This window comes from Leptodactylus fuscus, chromosome 9 (assembly GCF_031893055.1).
Source record: "Leptodactylus fuscus isolate aLepFus1 chromosome 9, aLepFus1.hap2, whole genome shotgun sequence".
NCBI lineage: Eukaryota > Metazoa > Chordata > Amphibia > Anura > Leptodactylidae > Leptodactylus > Leptodactylus fuscus.
Genome location: NC_134273.1, coordinates 55766576 through 55791806, shown reverse-complemented (window position 1 = coordinate 55791806; position 25231 = coordinate 55766576).

The window sequence follows — 25231 nt, the reverse complement described above, 5'->3', positions numbered from 1 at the left end:
GGCACTATATGGCAGTAGCAAAAATAGTGGGTGTATATAGCCCCAATTCTATTGCTAGGGGACTTGCAGGGTATTTCTGGGGTGAAGGTGGGGGGGCACACCGTTGGAACGGGGATTTGGGGTGTATATATGGGGTATACGGGAATACACTGTCAGTGTATTCCATTCAGGATCCTGGGAAAGCTGGGTTGCGGCGATTGAGCCTGTCAGTGCCACGTTACACTGACAAGCTTCTCCCTGGAATTTAGCTCTTATAAGAGCTGTTGGTTGTCTTCTCCTTCCTATCCTAGCCTGTCCCTGCCTACCCAGAATCTAAGCCCTAGCTAGCTGGACGGAAACCTCCGTCCTCGGTGAATTGCAAGCTCAGAATGACGCGAACCTGGGCGGCGCTGTTCTTTTAAATTAGAGGTCACATGTTTTCGGCAGCCAATGGGTTTTGCCTACTTTTCTCAACGTCACCGGTGTCGTAGTTCCTGTCCCACCTACCCTGCGCTGTTATTGGAGCAAAAAAGGCGCCAGGGAAGGTGGGAGGGGAATCGAGTAATGGCGCACTTTACCACGCGGTGTTCGATTCGATTTGAACATGCCGAACAGCCTAATATCCGATCGAACATGAGTTCGATAGAAAACTGTTCGCTCATCTCTACAAATTATTAAAATAAAATTTGTGCATTTGATGAAAAAAAAAAAAAAGAAAAAACATTTTAATGGGATAATTTATTTTATTTTTTAAAACAATTTATTTATAGTCACAAATTTACTAAAGGAAAACAATGAGATGAAGTATGTGTCTCTACATATAATATGTACTGTGCTTTCTTGTGCTGATTCACTCTGCTGGATTAGGCTATGGATTGAACACGTGGGGGGCATGGATCCCTGCTGCATAGCTATATAGCTTCATAAGAAAATCACAAGTTAGACACTGATTTCTTTTTAACTCAGTAATAACCCCCTAGTGCTTTCAAAACATCTAGCACATTGTATTTATGCTGTGACTATAGGAGCTGTAGAATTTGATGGTAACAGCAGATGCCTGGTACTTTCATTAGGACTAGAGATGAGCGAACAGTGTTCTATCGAACTCATGTTCGATCGGATATTAGGCTGTTCGGCATGTTCGAATCGAATCGAACACCGCGTGGTAAAGTGCGCCATTACTCGATTCCCCTCCCACCTTCCCTGGCGCCTTTTTTGCTCCAATAACAGCGCAGGGTAGGTGGGACAGGAACTACGACACCGGTGACGTTGAGAAAAGTAGGCAAAACCCATTGGCTGCCGAAAACATGTGACCTCTAATTTAAAAGAACAGCGCCGCCCAGGTTCGCGTCATTCTGAGCTTGCAATTCACCGAGGACGGAGGTTTCCGTCCAGCTAGCTAGGGCTTAGATTCTGGGTAGGCAGGGACAGGCTAGGATAGGAAGGAGAAGACAACCAACAGCTCTTATAAGAGCTAAATTCCAGGGAGAAGCTTGTCAGTGTAACGTGGCACTGACGGGCTCAATCGCCGCAACCCAGCTTTCCCAGGATCCTGAATGGAATACACTGTCAGTGTATTCCCGTATACCCGATATATACCCCCGATACCCGTTCTAACGGTGTGCCCCCCCACCTTCACCCCAGAAATACCCTGCAAGTCCCCTAGCAATAGAATTGGGGCTATATACACCCACTATTTTTGCTACTGCCATATAGTGCCATTGTCTGACTGGGAATTCAAAGAATATATTGGGGTTACGTGCACCCACAATTTTTACTACTGGTATACAGTGCCAGTTTCTGACTGGGAATTCAAAGAATATATTGGGGTTACAAATACCCTCATTTCTTGCTACTGCCATATAGTGCCAGTGTCTGACTGGTAATTCAAAGAATATATTGGGGTTACGTGCACCCACAATTTTTACTACTGGTATACAGTGCCATTGTCTGACTGGGAATTCAAAGAATATATTGGGGTTATAAATACCCTCATTTCTTGCTACTGCCATATAGTGCCAGTTTCTGACTGGGAATTCAAAGAATATATTGGGGTTACGTGCACCCACAATTTTTACTACTGGTATACAGTGCCATTGTCTGACTGGGAATTCAAAGAATATATTGGGGTTATAAATACCCTCATTTCTTGCTACTGGTATATAGTGCCATTGTCTGACTGGGAATTCAAAGAATATATTGGGGTTACGTGCACCCACAATTTTTACTACTGGTATACAGTGCCAGTTTCTGACTGGGAATTCAAAGAATATATTGGGGTTACAAATACCCTCATTTCTTGCTACTGCCATATAGTGCCAGTTTCTGACTGGTAATTCAAAGAATATATTGGGGTTACGTGCACCCACAATTTTTACTACTGGTATACAGTGCCAGTTTCTGACTGGGAATTCAAAGAATATATTGGGGTTACAAATACCCTCATTTCTTGCTACTGCCATATAGTGCCAGTTTCTGACTGGGAATTCAAAGAATATATTGGGGTTATAAATACCCTCATTTCTTGCTACTGGAATATAGTGCCATTGTCTGACTGGGAATTCAAAGAATATATTGGGGTTACGTGCACCCACAATTTTTACTACTGGTATACAGTGCCAGTTTCTGACTGGGAATTCAAAGAATATATTGGGGTTACAAATACCCTCATTTCTTGCTACTGCCATATAGTGCCAGTTTCTGACTGGTAATTCAAAGAATATATTGGGGTTACGTGCACCCACAATTTTTACTACTGGTATACAGTGCCATTGTCTGACTGGGAATTCAAAGAATATATTGGGGTTACGTGCACCCACAATTTTTACTACTGGTATACAGTGCCAGTTTCTGACTGGGAATTCAAAGAATATATTGGGGTTACAAGTACCCTCATTTCTTGCTACTGCCATATAGTGCCAGTTTCTGACTGGTAATTCAAAGAATATATTGGGGTTATAAATACCCTCATTTCTTGCTACTGGTATATAGTGCCATTGTCTGACTGGGAATTCAAAGAATATATTGGGGTTACGTGCACCCACAATTTTTGCTACTGGTATATAGTGCCATTGTCTGACTGGGAATTCAAAGAATATATTGGGGTTACAAATACCCTCATTTCTTGCTACTGGTATATAGTGTCATTGTCTGACTGGGAATTCAAAGAATATATTGGGGTTATAAATACCCTCATTTCTTGCTACTGGTATATAGTGCCATTGTCTCACTGGGAATTCAAAGAATATATTGGGGTTACGTGCACCCACAATTTTTACTACTAGTATACAGTGCCATTGTCTGACTGGGAATTCAAAGAATATATTGGGGTTATAAATACCCTCATTTCTTGCTACTGCCATATAGTGCCAGTTTCTGACTGGTAATTCAAAGAATATATTGGGGTTACGTGCACCCACAATTTTTACTACTGGTATACAGTGCCAGTTTCTGACTGGGAATTCAAAGAATATATTGGGGTTACAAGTACCCTCATTTCTTGCTACTGCCATATAGTGCCAGTTTCTGACTGGTAATTCAAAGAATATATTGGGGTTATAAATACCCTCATTTCTTGCTACTGGTATATAGTGCCATTGTCTGACTGGGAATTCAAAGAATATATTGGGGTTACGTGCACCCACAATTTTTACTACTGGTATACAGTGCCATTGTCTGACTGGGAATTCAAAGAATATATTGGGGTTATAAATACCCTCATTTCTTGCTACTGCCATATAGTGCCAGTTTCTGACTGGTAATTCAAAGAATATATTGGGGTTACGTGCACCCACAATTTTTACTACTGGTATACAGTGCCATTGTCTGACTGGGAATTCAAAGAATATATTGGGGTTACGTGCACCCACAATTTTTACTACTGGTATACAGTGCCAGTTTCTGACTGGGAATTCAAAGAATATATTGGGGTTACAAGTACCCTCATTTCTTGCTACTGCCATATAGTGCCAGTTTCTGACTGGTAATTCAAAGAATATATTGGGGTTACGTGCACCCACAATTTTTACTACTGGTATACAGTGCCATTGTCTGACTGGGAATTCAAAGAATATATTGGGGTTATAAATACCCTCATTTCTTGCTACTGCCATATAGTGCCAGTTTCTGACTGGTAATTCAAAGAATATATTGGGGTTATAAATACCCTCATTTCTTGCTACTGGTATATAGTGCCATTGTCTGACTGGGAATTCAAAGAATATATTGGGGTTACGTGCACCCACAATTTTTGCTACTGGTATATAGTGCCAATTTCTAACTGGGAATTCAAAATGCGCAAGGCTCCCGGAAAGGGACGTGGACGAGGCCGTGGGCGAGGTCGGGGGAATGGTTCTGGGGAGCAAGGTAGCAGTGAAGCCACAGGGCGTCCCGTGCCTACTCCTGTGGGGCAGCAAGCATTGCGCCACTCCACAGTGCCAGGGTTGCTTGCCACATTAACTAAACTGCAGGGTACAAACCTTAGTAGGCCCGAGAACCAGGAACAGGTCTTGCAATGGCTGTCAGAGAATGCTTACAGCACATTGTCCAGCAGCCAGTCAGACTCTGCCTCCTCTCCTCCTATTACCCAACAGTCTTGTCCTCCTTCCTCCCAAAATTCCCAAGCTTCACAGAACAATAACCCCAACTGTCCCTGCTCCCCAGAGCTGTTCTCCGCTCCTTTCATTGTCCCTCAACCTGCCTCTCCACGTCACGATTCCACGAACCTAACAGAGGAGCATCTGTGTCCAGATGCTCAAACACTAGAGTCTCCTCCATCTCCGTTCGATTTGGTGGTGGATGACCAGCAACCCACCCTCATCGACGATGATGTGACGCAGTTGCCGTCAGGGCATCCAGTTGACCGGCGCATTGTGCGGGAGGAGGAGATGAGACAGGAGTTGGAAGAGGAAGTGGTGGATGATGAGGACACTGACCCGACCTGGACAGGGGGGATGTCAAGCGGGGAAAGTAGTGTGGATGTTGAGGCAAGTGCAGCACCAAAAAGGGTAGCTAGAGGCAGAGGCAGAGGTCAGCAGCTTAGGCGAAGCCAGGCCACACCCGGAATCTCCCAAGATGTTCCAGTTCGTACCCAGCCCCGAAAAACTCCCACCTCGAGGGCACGTTTCTCGAAGGTGTGGAGTTTTTTCAAGGAATGCGCCGAGGACAGATATAGTGTTGTCTGCACAATTTGCCTCTCGAAATTGATTAGGGGCTCTGAGAAGAGCAACCTGTCCACCACTTCAATGCGCCGTCATTTGGAATCCAAGCACTGGAATCAGTGGCAGGCAGCAACGGCAGGACAAAGGCCGCCTGCCGTTCACGCCACTGCCACTGCCTCTGCCACTGCCTCTGCCTCTGCCACTGCCACTGCTGACTATGCTGGCGATGCATTCCAGAGGACGAGCCAGGACACCACTTCATCTGCCTCCGCCACTTTGTTGACTTCTCCCTCATCCTCCCCTGTTCCTGTCTTATCTCCTTCTCCTGCACCATCAAAGGCACCATCAGGCGCTTCTTTACAACAACCCACCATCTCTCAGACATTGGAGCGGCGGCAGAAATACACTGCTAACCACCCACACGCGCAAGTCTTGAACGCCAACATCGCTAAACTGCTGGCCCAGGAGATGTTGGCGTTCCGGCTTGTTGAAACTCCCGCCTTCCTGGACCTGATGGCAACTGCGGCACCTCGCTATGCCGTCCCTAGCCGTCACTACTTCTCCCGGTGTGCCGTCCCCGCCTTGCACCAGCACGTGTCACTCAACATCAAGCGGGCCCTTAGTTCTGCGCTTTGCACAAAGGTCCACTTGACCACCGACGCATGGACAAGTGCATGCGGACAGGGACGCTACATTTCACTGACGGCACACTGGGTGAATGTAGTTGAGGCTGGGACTGCTTCCCAAACTGGCCCGGTGTACCTCGTCTCCCCGCCTAACATTCCTGGCAGGGACACGAGAAGAACACCCCCCTCCTCCTCCTCCTCTACCGCCTCCTCCTCCGCCACCGCCTCCTCCTCCGCCACCGCCTCCTCCTCCGCTGTTAGATTGACCCCAGCTACGAGTTGGAAACGTTGCAGCACTGGCGTTGGTAGACGTCAGCAGGCTGTGCTGAAGCTGATCAGCTTGGGGAACAGACAGCACACTGCCTCCGAGGTGAGGGATGCCCTCCTCGATGAGACGGCAATATGGTTTGAGCCGCTGCACCTGGGCCCAGGCATGGTCGTTTGTGATAACGGCCGGAACCTGGTAGCAGCTCTGGAGCTTGCCGGACTCCAACATGTTCCATGCCTGGCCCACGTCTTCAACCTAGTGGTGCAACGTTTCCTAAAGAGCTACCCCAATGTTCCAGAGCTACTGGTGAAAGTGCGGCGCATGTGCGCCCACTTTCGCAAGTCGACAGTAGCCGCTGCTAGCTTAAAATCTCTCCAGCAACGCCTGCATGTGCCACAACACCGGCTTTTGTGCGACGTCCCCACACGCTGGAACTCAACGTTTCAGATGTTGAATAGAGTGGTTGAGCAGCAGAGACCTTTGATGGAATACCAGCTACAAAACCCTAGGGTGCCACAAAGTCAGCTGCCTCAGTTTCTCATCCATGAGTGGCCATGGATGAGAGACCTTTGTGACATCCTACGGGTGTTTGAGGAGTCCACAAGGAGGGTGAGCTCTGAGGATGCGATGGTGAGCCTTACAATCCCCTCTTGTGTGTTCTGAGAGAATCCCTGATTGACATCAGGGATAACTCAGATCACACAGAGGAGTCAGGGATAGCATCCGATCCGTCACAGCTGGAGAGTAGGTCCACACATCTGTCCGCTTCATCGCGTTTAATGGAGGAGGAGGAGGAGGAGGAGGAGGAAGAAGAGTTGTCCGATGATGTGATGGTGATACAGGAGGCTTCCGGGCAACTTCGAATCGTCCCATTGTTGCAGCACGGATGGGTAGACATGGAGGATGAGGAGGAAATGGAGATTGAACTTTCCGGTGGGGCCAGAGGAGTCATGCCAACTAACACTGTGGCAGACATGGCTGAGTTCATGTTGGGGTGCTTTACAACCGACAAGCGTATTGTCAAAATCATGGAGGACAACCAGTACTGGATCTTTGCTATCCTTGACCCCCGGTATAAAAACAACATCTCGTCTTTTATTCCGGTAGAGGGGAGGGCCAATCGCATCAATGCTTGCCACAGGCAATTGGTGCAGAATATGATGGAGATGTTTCCAGCATGTGACGTTGGCAGCAGGGAGGACAGTTCCTCCAGTAGGCGACCAAGTTCTCACCGGTCCACACAAACGAGGGGCACACTGTCTAAGGTCTGGGACACCTTGATGGCACCCCCTCGCCAAAGTGCCGCCACAGAGGGTCCTAGTGTCACCAGGCGTGAGAAGTATAGGCGCATGTTGCGGGAATACCTTTCCGACCACAGCCCTGTCCTCTCCGACCCCTCTGCGCCCTACACGTATTGGGTGTCGAAGTTGGACCTGTGGCTTGAACTTGCCCTATATGCCTTGGAGGTGCTGTCCTGTCCTGCCGCCAGCGTCCTATCTGAGAGGGTGTTCAGTGCAGCCGGTGGCATCATCACTGACAAGCGCACCCGTCTGTCAGCTGAGAGTGCCGACCGGCTCACTTTGATAAAAATGAACCACCACTGGGTAGAGCCTTCATTTTTGTGCCCACCTGTGTAAAGCACCCCAACATGAAACTCCATGTCTGTACTCAACCTCTCCAATTCCTCCGCATCCTCATACTCATCCACCATAAGCGTTGCACAATTCTGCTAATACTAGGCTCCCTCCAACATGATTTCCCCCAACTCTGCTGGTTAGAGGCTCCCTCCACCCTGATTTCCACCAACTCTGCTGGTTAGAGGCTCCCTCCACCCTGCTTTCCCACAACTCTGCTGGTTAGAGGTTCCCTCCACCATGAATTGGTCCAAACTGGGGTTTTTAGAGGCTCCCTCCACCATGAATTTGCCAAAACTGGGCTGTTTAGAGGCTCCCTCCATCATGAATTGGTCCAAATTGGGGTTTTTAGAGGCTCCCTCCACCATGAATTTGCCCAAACTGGGCTGGTTAGAGGCTCCCTCCACCATGAATTGGTCCAAACTGGGCTGGTTAGAGGCTCCCTCCACCATGAATTTGCCCAAACTGGGCTGGTTAGAGGCTCCCTCCACCATGACATGGTCCAAATTGGGGTTTTTAGAGGCTCCCTCCACCATGAATTGGTCCAAACTGGGCTGTTTAGAGGCTCCCTCCACCATGAATTGGTCCAAACTGGGCTGGTTAGAGGCTCCCTCCACCATGAATTGGTCCAAACTGGGTTTTTTAGAGGCTCCCTCCACCATGAATTGGTCCAAACTGGGGTTTTTAGAGGCTCCCTCCACCATGAATTGGTCCAAACTGGGGTTTTTAGAGGCTCCCTCCACCATGAATTGGTCCAAACTGGGGTTTTTAGAGGCTCCCTCCACCATGAATTTGCCCAAACTGGGCTGTTTAGAGGCTCCCTCCACCATGAATTGGTCCAAACTGGGTTTTTTAGAGGCTCCCTCCACCATGAATTGATCCAAACTGGGGTTTTTAGAGGCTCCCTCCACCATGAATTGGTCCAAACTGGGGTTTTTAGAGGCTCCCTCCACCATGAATTTGCCCAAACTGGGCTGTTTAGAGGCTCCCTCCACCATGAATTGGTCCAAACTGGGGTTTTTAGAGGCTCCCTCCACCATGAATTGGTCCAAACTGGGCTGGTTAGAGGCTCCCTTCACCATGAATTTGCCCAAACTGGGCTGTTTAGAGGCTCCCTCCACCATGAATTGGTCCAAACTGGGCTGGTTAGAGGCTCCCTCCACCATGAATTGGTCCAAACTGGGTTTTTTAGAGGCTCCCTCCACCAGGAATTGGTCCAAACTGGGGTTTTTAGAGGCTCCCTCCACCATGAATTGGTCCAAACTGGGGTTTTTAGAGGCTCCCTCCACCATGAATTGGTCCAAACTGGGGTTTTTAGAGGCTCCCTCCACCATGAATTTGCCCAAACTGGGCTGTTTAGAGGCTCCCTCCACCATGAATTGGTCCAAACTGGGGTTTTTAGAGGCTCCCTCCACCATGAATTGGTCCAAACTGGGGTTTTTAGAGGCTCCATCCACCATGAATTTGCCCAAACTGGGCTGTTTAGAGGCTCCCTCCACCATGAATTGGTCCAAATTGGGGTTTTTAGAGGCTCCCTCCACCATGAATTTGCCCAAACTGGGCTGGTTAGAGGCTCCCTCCACCATGAATTGGTCCAAACTGGGCTGGTTAGAGGCTCCCTCCACCATGAATTGGTCCAAATTGGGGTTTTTAGAGGCTCCCTCCACCATGAATTGGTCCAAACTGGGCTGTTTAGAGGCTCCCTCCACCATGAATTGGTCCAAACTGGGGTTTTTAGAGGCTCCCTCCACCATGAATTGGTCCAAACTGGGCTGGTTAGAGGCTCCCTCCACCATGAATTGGTCCAAACTGGGTTTTTTAGAGGCTCCCTCCACCATGAATTGGTCCAAACTGGGGTTTTTAGAGGCTCCCTCCACCATGAATTGGTCCAAACTGGGGTTTTTAGAGGCTCCCTCCACCATGAATTGGTCCAAACTGGGGTTTTTAGAGGCTCCCTCCACCATGAATTTGCCCAAACTGGGGTTTTTAGAGGCTCCCTCCACCATGAATTTGCCCAAACTGGGCTGTTTAGAGGCTCCCTCCACCATGAATTGGTCCAAATTGGGGTTTTTAGAGGCTCCCTCCACCATGAATTGGTCCAAACTGGGGTTTTTAGAGGCTCCCTCCACCATGAATTTGCCCAAACTGGGCTGTTTAGAGGCTCCCTCCAGCATGAATTGGTCCAAACTGGGGTTTTTAGAGGCTCCCTCCACCATGAATTGGTCCAAACTGGGGTTTTTAGAGGCTCTCTCCACCATGAATTGGTCCAAACTGGGGTTTTTAGAGTCTCCCTCCACCATGAATTGGTCCAAACTGGGGTTTTTAGAGGCTCCCTCCACCATGAATTGGTCCAAACTGGGCTGGTTAGAGGCTCCCTCCACCATGAATTTGCCCAAACTGGGCTGTTTAGAGGCTCCCTCGACCATGAATTGGTCCAAACGGGGTTTTTTAGAGGCTCCCTCCACCATGAATTTGCCCAAACTGGGCTGGTTAGAGGCTCCCTCCACCATGAATTTGCCCAAACTGGGCTGTTTAGAGGCTCCCTCCACCATGAATTGGTCCAAACTGGGCTGTTTAGAGGCTCCCTCCACCATGAATTGGTCCAAACTGGGTTTTTTAGAGGCTCCCTCCACCATGAATTGGTCCAAACTGGGGTTTTTAGAGGCTCCCTCCACCATGAATTGGTCCAAACTGGGGTTTTTAGAGGCTCCCTCCACCATGAATTTGCCCAAACTCTGCTGGTTAGAGGCTCAATCCACCCTGATTTTCAAAACAAATGTTGGTGCCAACCTCAACTTACTACAAGGGCCAAATTCACTGCTGGTGACAAGTTCTCCTCACTGCAAGTGCCAAATACACATGTTTCAAGGTGTTTTCCTACTGTCAGAGAGGTGGTATTGAGTGTGTAAAGTGTGTAGTTGTTAGGCTGTGATGTTGGGGTAATAGAGGGTCTTTGGTGTGTTAGATGCCCCCAGACATGCTTCCCCTGCTGTCCCAGTGTCATTCCAGAGGTGTTGGCATCATTTCCTGTGGTGTCATAGTGGACTTGGTGACCCTCCAGACACGGATTTGGGTTTCCCCCTTAACGAGTATATGTTCCCCATATACTATAATGGGGTTCGAAACCCGTTCGAACACACGAACAGTGAGCGGCTGTTCGATTCGAATTTCGAACCTCGAACATTTTAGTGTTCGCTCATCTCTAATTAGGACGTATTCATTCACTTATGATATCTGTTACATTTGTATCCAACATTCAGATGGATCATAAAAAATCTAACTACTGCAAAAGCCTTTGGCATGAATTGATTTGTTGGAATTAAAGATGAATTTGTAGGAAATACTAAATTATTTAATGCAATTATCCATATTAAGAAACAGCATTTTTTTAAATCTCCGGATGAATCTATCGATTTGGAATCACTAGTTAGCTAGGGCAAACTTTTCCCTTGTTATTCAATTATTATTTTATTGCAGAGTTGCAAAACATAATGTAAATCATATTATTTGGAGGAATGATAATTGTCTACAATTGCTTTAAAGTACTGTAGTATGTAGGATAATACTTGTAAACTTTTCCCTCTCCATGCCATACATTGATGTTACAGACAGGAAGTAGATTCTGCATTAAGCTACAAATGTCCACTTATTACAACCTAAGTGGCTCTTCAGAACAAAATCGCAGGGTGGTGTTGTAAGTACTATGCAACATGAATGGGATTCCACCCCTGCCATATGGTATTACTTTAAAGAATATGATCCTTCACTGTCACTGTCACCACTACTTTTCAATCTGATGTCACCTTTTCTGGCATGAAAATGTGTTATTTCTGTATAAGGACAAGGCCCCACATAGCGAGCCACAACCAAAACATTTGCAGAAAAGACCACAGCGGAAAAGCATTGAGTTTTTTATGTGCAGCGTTTTTCAAAGAATGACCGCAGAGTTTTCCTCTGCCGACTTTCTGTCTCTATTATACCTATAGCGTTTCTGCAGGTATAAGTGGCATACTGCAGACTTTTTTTCTGCAATGTGTGGATAGGATTAGCCAGAATTTCATCCATTTTGCAGATAATGTTAAAAGCAGAAATCAGCTTTCTTCTAAGACCGGGGCCCCATGGGCCAGAAATGCCATGATTTGCCCGTGGCGGAAACACCACAGGAAAAATCATGGCGTTACACAGTAACAGCAAAGTGGATGGGATTCATGTGAATCCCATGTCAACTTTGCGGTAAAAATTGCAGCACGTTTTTGGAAAATGCAGCATGTCCATGGATGCCACTTACTTAGTTGGTTTGCATGCGCCGCTATGGACCAGATGATTGGTCAGCACCCTCTGTCCATTCTATTAGATTAAAAGTGATTGGTTGATTAAGGGAAACTCTGCTAAATGAAAGGCTATTGGCTGATTAAACTTTTCTTGCATCTTGTGGTTAGACATTTAAACCCTCTCGTCACCTAACCTGTTACCTCCCCCTGACGAAGGCGACAACGTCAAAATGCACGTTGGGCGTTCAGCGGCGGGCGTCCCCAGCACTGCACGATTATTTGGCCACCAATATGGGTAAGCATTTGACTATGTCAGTCTATTAAAGGCAATTTACTATATTGGCATTAAGCATGTCATGCACTAGTGTGACACTCTATAGCCAGTTGCTTATGCATCCACTTGGTTACACATTACTATATGTTTTCTAGGCAAATCAGTAACACTATTCAGAATTGTCTACATGGTGAACATGTGACAGATTTTGTTCCCCCACACTTTTGCAATATCTATCATCTATTTGATTGTTACTTTGTTGTGAATATACTCTAAACGTACTCTTACCTGATAGTCCACAACATTGGGATAGTTATACACTTATAGATGATAATTTGACTGCAGCTGTTGGTATGGTTAAACTTTGGCATGTGTTATTTGTATTTACATATATGTATTTTGCCATCATTGTTGTAATAGGCCCTATTTCTGATTGTAATTAGAGATGAGCGAACAGTAAAATGCTCGAGGTTCAATATTTGTTGCGAGTAGCCCCTCAATATTCGACTACTCGAATCGAACATCGAACCCTATTATAGTCTATGGGGGGAAAATGCTCGTTTCAGGGGTAGGCAACGTTCGATCAAATTATACTTACCAAGTCCATGAGTGAGGGTCGGGCTGGATCCTCCGAGAAGTCTTCTCCTTGCAGCGTCCCCGCGGCATCTTCCGGCTCTGAATTCACTCTGCCAGGCATCGGGCCTGGGCAGAGCCGACTGTGCATGCCCGCACTACAAGCGCATGCCCGCACTACAAGCGGACATGCGCAGTCGGCTCTGCCTAGGCCCGATGCCTGGCAGAGTGAATAAAGATCCGGAGGACGCCGCAGGGAAGCTGCACGGAGAAGACTTCTAAAGGTAGGAGAAGAACCAGCGTTGATTGGCCGACTGTATAGCATTCAGCCAATCAATGCTGGTTCTGCATCGAACTTTTACATTCAAATAGCGAGTGGTACTCGATCGAGTACGAGTATTTCGAATACCGTAGTATTTGATCGAATACCTACTCGATCGAGTACTACTCGCTCATCTCTAATTATAATGCATTGTGCATCTTTTTAATTGCAGTGGGGGTGTAATCCACCCAATTCCCAACTACTTTTGGGAACTTTTTCCTGTACTGTTTCTGTCATTTTCCTTGAATATATATATTTAATGTAATATTTGTGTGTCAATAAAGATTTTCTGTATTTTTTTTAAATTATGTTGAGTGCTTTTTTGCCTCATTTGTGGTTTTCTTGTGTTTTCATTCCTAGAGGTAATGGTACGTTCATTCTGATACGGGTTAATTGACATATGATGGGGGATTTCCCACTTGGTTGTATTTGAATTTCTTCTCACTTTTCCCCCTGACCGTGTTATGTTCTTGTTTTTCTTATATGTTCTATCTTTGCAAGACCAATAAAAGTCATTGCTTTTTTTTCACTGTCCGTTAAAACCTGATGAAAAATTCCATCAAAAATGGAAAATCGGAACGGATACAAAACATCCGTTAAACATGGATGCCAATTTGTGTTTTTAATAGCTGTTAGATCTGACTAAAACATTGTGGTCGTGTGACTAATGTCTTAATCCTTTACCCCTGAAAACATCCGATTTCTATTATTATGACACTCACTGGCATATGTTGGATTAATTGTGAAAATACTTCTCCTGTGCTCAATGTGCAAACATGCCCATTACATTGTTTACAACACATCATCTTGCCAATGTGAACGTAACCATAGGGACAAGCTAACAAGTAAACTAAAAATCTCACATGTATTGAAATCACTCTTTAAAATTACAGCCACCTAAATGAAGGTAAAATTACCAGTATACTTTATAATCTGTTCTGAACACTTCAGAAAACGCCTCTTGGCATAAAATCATGTAAACAATTCATTGTAGGTCCCTGTGTTATGATAAATAGAACATCTGTCAAATTCATGCAAAGGAAATTAAAAAGGGATATTATTGGTTTCCACATTGTCACCAAAGGCAGAAAGAGATCATTCAAAAATATGCAAATTCATTCTAATTGGCAAACATACTGTATCATATCTCCCAAGAGACTGTGTTTGATTGTTTTATTTATTTATTTTTTTTCAAAAATTTTCGGCTTCAAATAACTTATCTATAGTTGTATTAATATTTTATTTTAGTTAGTGGATTAATATTAAAAATTCTGGAAAATTGTTGGTGAATTTAAAGGAATATTCCCATGAACATAATCATATCTATATTATCTATATTTGTAGATAATTAAAAAAAAAACAAAAAAAACATTTTTTGCAAATATAAGTAGTTAGAAATTCTGCTGAATTTTAAAGATTTTCTCTAACTATCTCAGTGGTGACATCTGTTATCTAGATCGGTTGCCAGTGGGTACAGCCACAAATATAGAAACTTTCTATGGTCTGGAACTAGTCAAAAACCCAGCTATGATTTCCTTATTGTAGATGGGTTATCCGGCAGGGACACTACATGTATGAGAAGATATCCCAGCCACAATAAGGAAATCATGGCTGATTTTTTTTAACTCAGAAGGGTTCATGGTCGTATCCACTGGCAAATGATGAAGACAATAGACTGTGACCACAAGATATTTTGAGAATATCTTTAAAACTGGAAATTTTAAAATGACTTATATTTGCAAAAATGGCTAACTTTTAATTATCTACAAATGTAAAAAATGATTATGTACAATGGGGATAAAGTAAGTAAACAGTAAAACAAAATAAAAAAAAGCAATTACCATATTTTTTGGACTATAAGACGCACCTAAGTTTTAGAGGAGGAAAATAGGGAGAAAAAGTTTGAAGCAAAAAATGGTAAAATATTTAATATATGGGAGTTGAAGTTTTGCAAAAGCTGCAAGGCCACATTGACAGGTGACTCTGCAGCTGTACGGGGATGCATAGAGTGTTTTTTTTTTTTTGTATTTTTTTCGGGGCCAGATGTACGTTTTAGTTATACCATTTTCGGGAATGTCTATTAGATCACCTTTTATTTAAATCAGAGGCAAAACATCATTATTTTTACAGACTTGGCATGTGTTGTAATAGCATGGCGAATGCAGGGGAGGGTTTTAGCCGCTGGGACAAGTGCCAGGGCCCTGCAGCATCTCCACACTCCTCCCGCTACAGGAAACCAGCGGTGGCAGGAGCGTGGCAATGCTGCAATTATGCTCCTCCGCCGCCCTTATAGTCCACATTCAGACTATAAGACAATTCCCTACTTTTCTCCAAAATTTGGGGGGAATAAGTGTGTCTTATAGTCCAAAAACTACGGTATATTCATGACTATTTTATAACAGTAAGAAATGAATGTTGTTACATATTGTTAACTAGAAAGAAAAAAAGGACTGACCAGAAGGAAGGTTTTCAATTTTTTCCTCCTAATGTTAGTAAGTAATATTTAAGCCCCAAAACGCTGTGTTTTACAGGATTGGCAAAGTGAATGAGATTCTGGCTAATTCTTTTTTTTTTTTTTTTAATGTAGATTGTGAGCCCCAAAATGTATATATTTTTTAATTTTTTTCATTTAAGTATGTTTTTGGACAGAGCAAGGAAATCCACGCAAACACGGGGAGAACATACAAACTCCTTGCAGATGTCATTCCTGGCGGGATTCGAACACCTAGGACTCCAGCACTGCAGTGCTAACCACTGAGCCACCGCGTTGCCCCCAATTCTGGCTAATTCTATCCCCACATTGCAGAAAAAAAAAAAAAACTGCACGAAATCCACATTTTTCAGTAATGTAGCATATCAATTTTACCTAGGCAAATGCTCACGATTAGAGATGAGTGAGTAGTTAAATACTCGATATTCGATATTCGTTTCGAGTAGCCCCTCAATATTTGACTACTTGAATCGAATATCGAATCCTATTATACTCTATGGGGGGAAAATGCTTGTTTCAGGGGTAGGCAACATTTGATCAAATTGAAAGTACTAAGTCCACGAGTGAGGGTCGGGCTGGATTCTCCGAGAAGTCTTCTCCGTGCAGCATCCCCGCGGCGTCTTCTGGCTCTGAATTCACTCTGCCAGGCACCGGGCCTGGGCAGAGTCAACTGCACACGCCCGCACTACAAGAAAATGGCTGCTTACAGTCAAAGCGGCCATTTTCTTGTAGAGCGGGCATGCGCAGTCGGCTCTGCCCAGGCCCGATGCCTGGCAGAGTGAATTCAGAGCTGGAAGATGCCACGGGGACGCTGCGCGGAGAAGACTTCTAAAGATAGGAGAAGAACCAGTGTTGATTGGCCGACTGTATAGCATTTGGCCAATCAACGCTGGTTCTGTATCGAATTTTTCCATTCGAATAGCGAGTAGTATTCGATCGAGTATGAGTATTTCAAATACCGTAGTATTCGATCGAATACCTACTTGATCGAATACTACTCGCTCATCTCTACTCACAATCTTTCGAAATATTTAAGAAGAGTAGAAAAAATGCAAAGAAAAACGCAATTAAAAAACTGTGGAAAATATGAATGTGTTCCTGCTGTGTTTTTTGTTTTGTTTTTCAATGGCTTCTTTTAGCTGTGTTCTGCAATGTGGGAACTTTGTATTAAGTTTAAAGCCCACATTGCAGAAACTCAGGAATTTCGGCTGCTGCAAAAATGCAGCCAAACCTGTACCTTTTAGGGTAAGTTCATACAGGGTTTTTGAAATCAATGGGAGCTCCTGGAAAAAAAAGGAGAGGTGCTCATTCTTCAGGCCGAGTCACCTCGCATTTCGGCCTGAAGACACACCCTCCTCCGGACTAGGTCCATTCATTGGGTCTAATCCGGAACAGAGTGCGCGGCTGGATGCCAGTGCAGTGCACCGGATTTCAGTCGCAGCTACCCAGTTTTTGGATCGGAACCTGAGGTGGCCTCTGCCTCAGGTTTCAATCCAAAAAACCCTGTGTGAACTTACCCTTATAGTACCAGCAAGGTCAATGAAATTCTGGCTAACACATTGCAGATTTTTCTGCAGTTTTTTTTAGCTGCAGTTCTCTACGTGGAGTCTTAGCCTAAATCTGTTCGGGCACATTTATGTCATAGTCACAGATAACAAATGAATTCCATAAATGGGTCCCACCTGCTCGCCTATTCTCAGAAATCCTACAGAAATCAATGATAAGTATACACATGTCCAGCATGTTCTTCACTGTGTCTGTGACCCCATTCTCAAGACAGATGGAGATACCAGAGGTGGGGAGTACAAATGTGAGACATTTATTGCATGTCCTGTAAATATGCCATAAATATCCTAGATAGGAATACTCCTTTAAATTAATATTTTAATGTAGAATATTGAAAATCAATTACAGTGTATTTTTTAACTATTGCCTATAGTATATAGAAAGAAAGCTGATTAACATTATTCTAAAATTGTACTTGTTATAACTTTGTCCAAAATCACTCTGAACAGTTCTGTTTCTCTTGTGCTAGAACTGATACACTGTAGCTGTCACTAGTGGCATATTTATGTCAGGAATATAAGCAGAATCATACAGTGCAGCAATTATTATCCAATCCCATTTTATGCTTCACAAGATAATGGAAGGATGCTTTCTATAAATATCTCCTCCACAGTACATTCTCTTTCTATACATGCATATAAAGTAGGCCACAGTGCTTGTTCTTGTACCTTTAGCACAGCACTATAAACCCCGAGGATTTCAGGTTGATGCATGCATATAAACACATAGAGCATTGCAAATTTCTCTGCTTGCAGTTTCTTCACAATTCTCAAACAAACAACTTCTCATTCAAATAAGGTGAAAAAAATACTGCCCCGATAAGTATGGTTTAATATATATATATATATATATATATATATATATATATATATATATATATATATATATATATATATATATATACACCTACTCCATCGAATACTACACGCTCATCTCTATAAATGATTTGTCCTAGTGGGGCTGATTTTAAAATAAATTATAGATTAACAGATATACAGAGATAAGGTGATTTTTGTGCAGAACATATGTTAACTTAAAACACGCACACATATATACACTCACCGGCCACTTTATTAGGTACACCATGCTAGTAACGGGTTGGACCCCCTTTTGCCTTCAGAACTGCCTCAATTCTTCGTGGCATAGATTCAACAAGGTGCTGGAAGCATTCCTCAGAGATTTTGGTCCATATTGACATGATGGCATCACACAGTTGACAGTCGGCTGCACGTCCATGATGCGAATCTCCCGTTCCACCACATCCCAAAGATGCTCTATTGGATTGAGATCTGGTGACTGTGGAGGCCATTGGAGTACAGAGAACTCATTGTCATGTTCAAGAAACCAGTCTGAGATGATTCCAGCTTTATGACATGGCGCATTATCCTGCTGAAAGTAGCCATCAGATGTTGGGTACATTGTGGTCATAAAGGGATGGACATGGTCAGCAACAATACTCAGGTAGGCTTTGGCTTTGGCAACGATGCTCAATTGGTACCAAGGGGCCCAAAGAGTGCCAAGAAAATATTCCCCACACCATGACACCACCACCACCAGCCTGAACCGTTGATACAAGGCAGGATGGATCCATGCTTTCATGTTGTTGACGCCAAATTCTGACCCTACCATCTGAATGTCGCAGCAGAAATCGAGACTCATCAGACCAGGCAACGTTTTTCCAATCTTCAATTGTCCAATTTCGATGAGCTTGTGCAAATTGTAGCCTCAGTTTCCTGTTCTTAGCTGAAAGGAGTGGCACCCGGTGTGGTCTTCTGCTGCTGTAGCCCATCTGCCTCAAAGTTCGACGTACTGTGCTGCGTTCAGAGATGCTCTTCTGGCTACCTTGGTTGTAACGGGTGACTATTTGAGTCACTGTTGCCTTTCTATCAGATCGAACCAGTCTGGCCATTCTCCTCTGACCTCTGGCATCAACAACGCATTTCCGCCCACAGAACTGCCGCTCACTGGATGTTTTTTCTTTTTCGGACCATTCTCTGTAAACCCTAGAGATGGTTGTGCGTGAAAATCCCAGTAGATCAGCAGTTTCTGAAATACTCAGACCAGCCCTTCTGGCACCAACAACCATGCCACGTTCAAAGGCACTCAAATCACCTTTCTTCCCCATACTGATGCTCGGTTTGAACTGCAGGAGATTGTCTTGACCATATCTACATGCCTAAATGCAGTGAGTTGCCGCCATGTGATTGGCTGATTAGAAATTAAGTGTTAACGAGCCGTTGGACAGGTGTACCTAATAAAGTGGCCGGTGAGTGTATATATATATATATATATATATATATATATATATATATATATATACAGTCCTATGAAAAAGTTTGGGCACCCCTATTAATCTTAATCATTTTTAGTTCTAAATATTTTGGTGTTTGCAACAGCCATTTCAGTTTGATATATCTAATAACTAGAGATGAGCGAACAGTGTTCTATCGAACACATGTTCGATCGGATATCAGGGTGTTCGCCATGTTCGAATCGAATCGAACACCGCGTGGTAAAGTGCGCCAAAATTCGATTCCCCTCCCACCTTCCCTGGCGCCTTTTTTGCACCAATAACAGCGCAGGGGAGGTGGGACAGGAACTACGACACCGGGGGCATTGAAAAAAATTGGAAAAAGTCATTGGCTGCCGAAATCAGGTGACCTCCATTTTAGACGAATAGTGGATTTCAAATCCGGGTCATATGAGAATGTGAACTTTGTGACTATGAGACAGGGATAGCTGTACAGGCAGGGATAGCTAGGGATAACCTTTATTTAGGGGGGAATGTTATTAAAAATAACTTTTTGGGGCTCTATCGGGTGTGTAATTGTGATTTTTGTGAGATAAACTTTTTCCCATAGGGATGCATTGGCCAGCGCTGATTGGCCGAATTCCGTACTCTGGCCAATCAGTGCTGGCCAATGCATTCTATTAGCTTGATGAAGCAGAGTGTGCACAAGGGTTCAAGCGCACCCTCGGCTCTGCTACATCAGAGCCGAGGGTGCGCTTGAACCCTTGTGCACACTCTGCTTCATCAAGCTAATAGAATGCATTGGCCAGCGCTGATTGCCCAATGCATTCTATTAGCCCGATGAAGTAGAGCTGAATGTGTGTGCTAAGCACACACATTCAGCACTGCTTCATCACGCCAATACAATGCATTAGCCAGTGCTGATTGGCCAGAGTACGGAATTCGGCCAATCAGCGCTGGCTCTGCTGGAGGAGGCGGAGTCTAAGGTCGGACCTGAATGGAGACTGGTGTGGAGCGATCTTAGACTCCGCCTCCTCCAGCAGAGCCAGCGCTGATTGGCCGAATTCCGTACTCTGGCCAATCAGCACTGGCTAATGCATTGTATTGGCGTGATGAAGCAGTGCTGAATGTGTGTGCTTAGCACACACATTCAGCTCTACTTCATCGGGCTAATAGAATGCATTGGCCAGCGCTGATTGCCCAATGCATTCTATTAGCCCGATGAAGTAGAGCTGAATGTGTGTGCTAAGCACACACATTCAGCACTGCTTCATCACGCCAATACAATGCATTAGCCAGTGCTGATTGGCCAGAGTACGGAATTCGGCCAATCAGCGCTGGCTCTGCTGGAGGAGGCGGAGTCTAAGGTCGGACCTGAATGGAGACTGGTGTGGAGCGATCTTAGACTCCGCCTCCTCCAACAGAGCCAGCGCTGATTGGCCGAATTCCGTACTCTGGCCAATCAGCACTGGCTAATGCATTGTATTGGCGTGATGAAGCAGTGCTGAATGTGTGTGCTTAGCACACACATTCAGCTCTACTTCATCGGGCTAATAGAATGCATTGGCCAATCAGCGCTGGCCAATGCATTCTATTAGCGTGAACTGAGTTTGCACAGGGGTTCTAGTGCACCCTCGACTCTGCTACATCAGATTGCTACATCTGATGTAGCAGTGCCGAGTGTGCATCAGATGTGTAGTTGAGCAAAACTGACTCAGCACTGCTAAGTCTCTGCATTCGCATAGGAATGCATTGGCCAGCCTTCGGCCAATCAGCGCTGGCTCTGCCGGAGGAGGCGGAGTCTAAGGTCGGACCTGAATGGAGACTGGTGTGGAGTGATCTTAGACTCCGCCTCCTCCAGCAGAGCCAGCGCTGATTGGTCGAGTTCCGTACTCTGGCCAATCAGCACTGGCCAATGCATTTCTATGGGGAAAAGTTAGCTTGCGAAAATCGCAAACTGACAGGGATTTCCATTAAATAAAGTGACTTTTATGCCCCCAGACATGCTTCCCCTGCTGTCCCAGTGTCATTCCAGGGTGTTGGTATCATTTCCTGGGGTGTCATAGTGGACTTGGTGACCCTCCAGACACGAATTTGGGTTTCCCCCTTAACGAGTTTATGCTCCCCATAGACTATAATGGGGTTCGAAACCCATTCGAACACACGAACAGTGAGCGGCTGTTCGAATCGAATTTCGAACCTCGAACATTTTAGTGTTCGCTCATCTCTACTAATAACTGATGGACACAGTAATATTTCAGGATTGAAATGAGGTTTATTGTACTAACAGAAAATGCGCAATATGCATTAAACCAAAATTTGACCGGTGCAAAAATATGGGCACCTCAACAGAAAAGTGACATTAATATTTAGTACATCCTCCTTTTGCAAAGATAACAGCCTCTAGTTGCTTCCTGTAGCTTTTAATCAGTTCCTGGATCCTGGATGAAGGTATTTTGGACCATTTCTTTCTACAAAACAATTCAGGTTCAGTTAAGTTTGATGGTCGCCGAGCATGGACAGCCCGCTCTCAAATGATCTGATAACAAAGATTGTTCAACATAGTTGTTCAGGGGAAGGATACAAAACGTTGTCTCAGAGATTTAACCTGTCAGTTTCCACTGTGAGGAACATAGTAAGGAAATGGAAGACCACAGGGACAGTTCTTGTTAAGCCCAGAAGTGGCAGGCCAAGAAAAATATCAGAAAGGCAGAGAAGAAGAATGGTGAGAACAGTCAAGGACAATCCACAGACCACCTCCAAAGAGCTGCAGCATCATCTTGCTGCAGATGGTGTCACTGTGCATCGGTCAGCAATACAGCGCACTTTGCACAAGGAGAAGCTGTATGGGAGAGTGATGAGAAAGAAGCCGTTTCTGCACGTACGCCACAAATAGAGTTGCCTGAGGTATGCAAAAGCACATTTGGAGAAGCCAACTTCATTTTGGAAACAAAGATTGAGTTGTTTGGTTATAAAAAAAGGCGTTATGCATGGCGTCCAAAAAGAAACAGCATTTCAAGAAAAACACTTGCTACCCACTGTAAAATTTGGTGGAGGTTCCATCATGCTTTGGGGCTGTGTGGCCAATGCCGGCACCGGGAATCTTGTTAAAGTTGAGGGTCGCATGGATTCCACTCAGTATCAGCAGATTCTTGAGAATAATGTTCAAGAATCAGTGACGAAGTTGAAGTTACGTCGGGGATGGATATTTCAGCAAGACAATGATCCAAAACACCGCTCCAAATCAACTCAGGCATTCATGCAGAGGAACAATTACAATGTTCTGGAATGGCCATCCCAGTCCCCATACCTGAATATCATTGAACATCTGTGGGATGATTTGAAGCGGGCTGTCCATGCTCGACGACCATCTAACTTAACTGAACTTGAATTGTTTGTCCAAAATACCTTTATCCAGGATCCAGGAACTGATTAAAAGCTACAGGAAGCGACTAGAGGCTGTTATCTTTGCAAAAGGAGGATCTACTAAATATTAATGTCACTTTTCTGTTGAGGTGCCCATACTTTTGCACCGGTCAAATTTTGGTTTAATGCATATTGCACATTTTCTGTTAGTACAATAAACCTCATTTCAATCCTGAAATATTACTGTGTCCATCAGTTATTAGATATATCAAACTGAAATGGCTGTTGCAAATACCAAAATATTTAGAACTAAAAATGATTAAGATTAATAGGGGTGCCCAAACTTTTTCATAGGACTGTATATATACACTACAGTATTCAAAATACTCATACTCAATCGAACACTACTAGCTGTTCGAAGTTAGGATTCGATGCAGAACCAGCGTTGATTGGCAGAATGCTATACATTGCCAATCAACGTTGGCTCTTCTCTTACCTTTAGAATTCTTCTCCCTGCGCAGCATTCCCATGTGCTCTTCCGGCTCTGAATTCACTCTGCTTAGGCTTCGGGCCTGGGCACAGCCAGCTGCGCATGCCCGCACAGGCGCAGTCAGCTCTGCCTAGGCCCGATGCCTAGCAGAGTGAATTCAAGGCCGGAAGAGGACGCGGGGATGCTGCACAGGGAGAAGAATCCAGCCCGACCCTCTTGTCTTTATCTGACTTATTTCCTATTTTCGTCTGTTGCAATATTTTACCTTTGTTGTACACTTTAAAAAATTCAATAAAAACTTTCTGAATTAAAAAAAAAAAAAAAGAATCCAGCCCGATCCTCACTCATGGACTTGGTAAGTAGAATTTGATCGAATGTTGCGTACCCCTGAAACGAGCATTCCCCCCCCCCATAGACTATAATGGGGTTCGAAACCCAGTCGAACAGTGTACGGCTGTTCGAATCGGATTTCAAACCTCGAACATTTTAGTGTTCGCTCATCTCTAATCATTTAGTATACAGTATATCATCACTTGGATTTAAGGTGCAGTAATCTAGTATAGTCACTACACAATGGATGAAGCCGCCTGTTCATTTGTTGGAATGCCATGTGTCACTTTCCCCTTCACCCTTCCATCTAAAATTTCTGGAGTTCCATTTGTGTGGATTTTTATGAAAACAGAAATTCTGTAATTAAAAAAAAATGTACTGTTTAAAATTTTTGTTGCTCATTGTGCTACATAAATAACATGTTTACTTACCGGTATGGTACTTTTGCATGATGAAAACACTAAAAAAAATTCATAGCTTTTGTCATGGGAAAATTTTGATACCATTTTGCGGCATATAAAACTTCTTGATCACTCCATAATTATGAAGATCTTCAAGGGTTCTTGCAAGCTGTATACCTGCCTTGTCTCTCCCAGATTGAATGCCCTTAACCCACTCTTCTTGGTGGCCCTGTTACTGTAAATCCAATGGTAGCTTCCCATGAGGGTTTCTCCCTGCTGCACACTGCATTCAGCAATGTCAGAACCATCACATCATAGTTTTAGAATCAAGTGCTCATGACTGTTGAGATTAACTGCTCATAAGCTTTGTGGTGGATAGATGGACCAGTCGCCCATAGAAACCAACCATAGCAGGGGGACTCTTTATTAAGCATGGAGTATACCTCAAAAGTAATGCACTTTTAAATTGAAGAAGCTCGTGTCTCCTCTGCATTTTTTAGAACTGCACCACAAACAGACCCTATTGGCTGACACAGCTTCAGGCCTACTCTAGGTGCAAGTAGAGATCCAAGTATAGGATATTATAGTAAAAAACTCATCTTGTTCCATTATAGGATGCATAAACACTAATACAAGTAATACAGATAAAGGTAAAAAGTCCATGGCTAGAAGGATTCACCCACTACTCAGCAGCTCATGTTATTGTGGAAGAGATAGATGGGATGAGCTGCTGAGTAGTGGGTGAATCCTTCTGGCCATGGACTTTGTACCTTTACCTGTATTATTTGTTCTACAAAGCCTTCAATTCCCAACTAACTTCCTTTATTACCACAGTGTTCAAGAAGGTCTCCCCAGACTTTACTGTTCTCCAGCAATTCCGTGGGAAGATTCTCTCTCTCTCTTTGGAGACAGCTTAGATTGTGAAAGTGAATGGGGTACTCTCAGACTAATTGGGAATCCAGTGGGATAAGGCAGAGGTGTCCCCTCTACTCACTCCTGCATGTTTCATCATGGAACATTTGGCTTGAAATGTCCTATTTAACCACAGAAGCCTAGTTGCATGCCTTAGTAGTGTCGTGAGGTCGCTAACATCACTCGAAAGGCTGGAAGAGGGCAGAAGATTCCTAGGAAAGACAGAGAGATTACTGTCACTGGGAATTACTATTATGGCAACCAGATAAAGAAAATGCTTTATACCATAGGGAAATAGCTGAATCTAGATCAGGATTA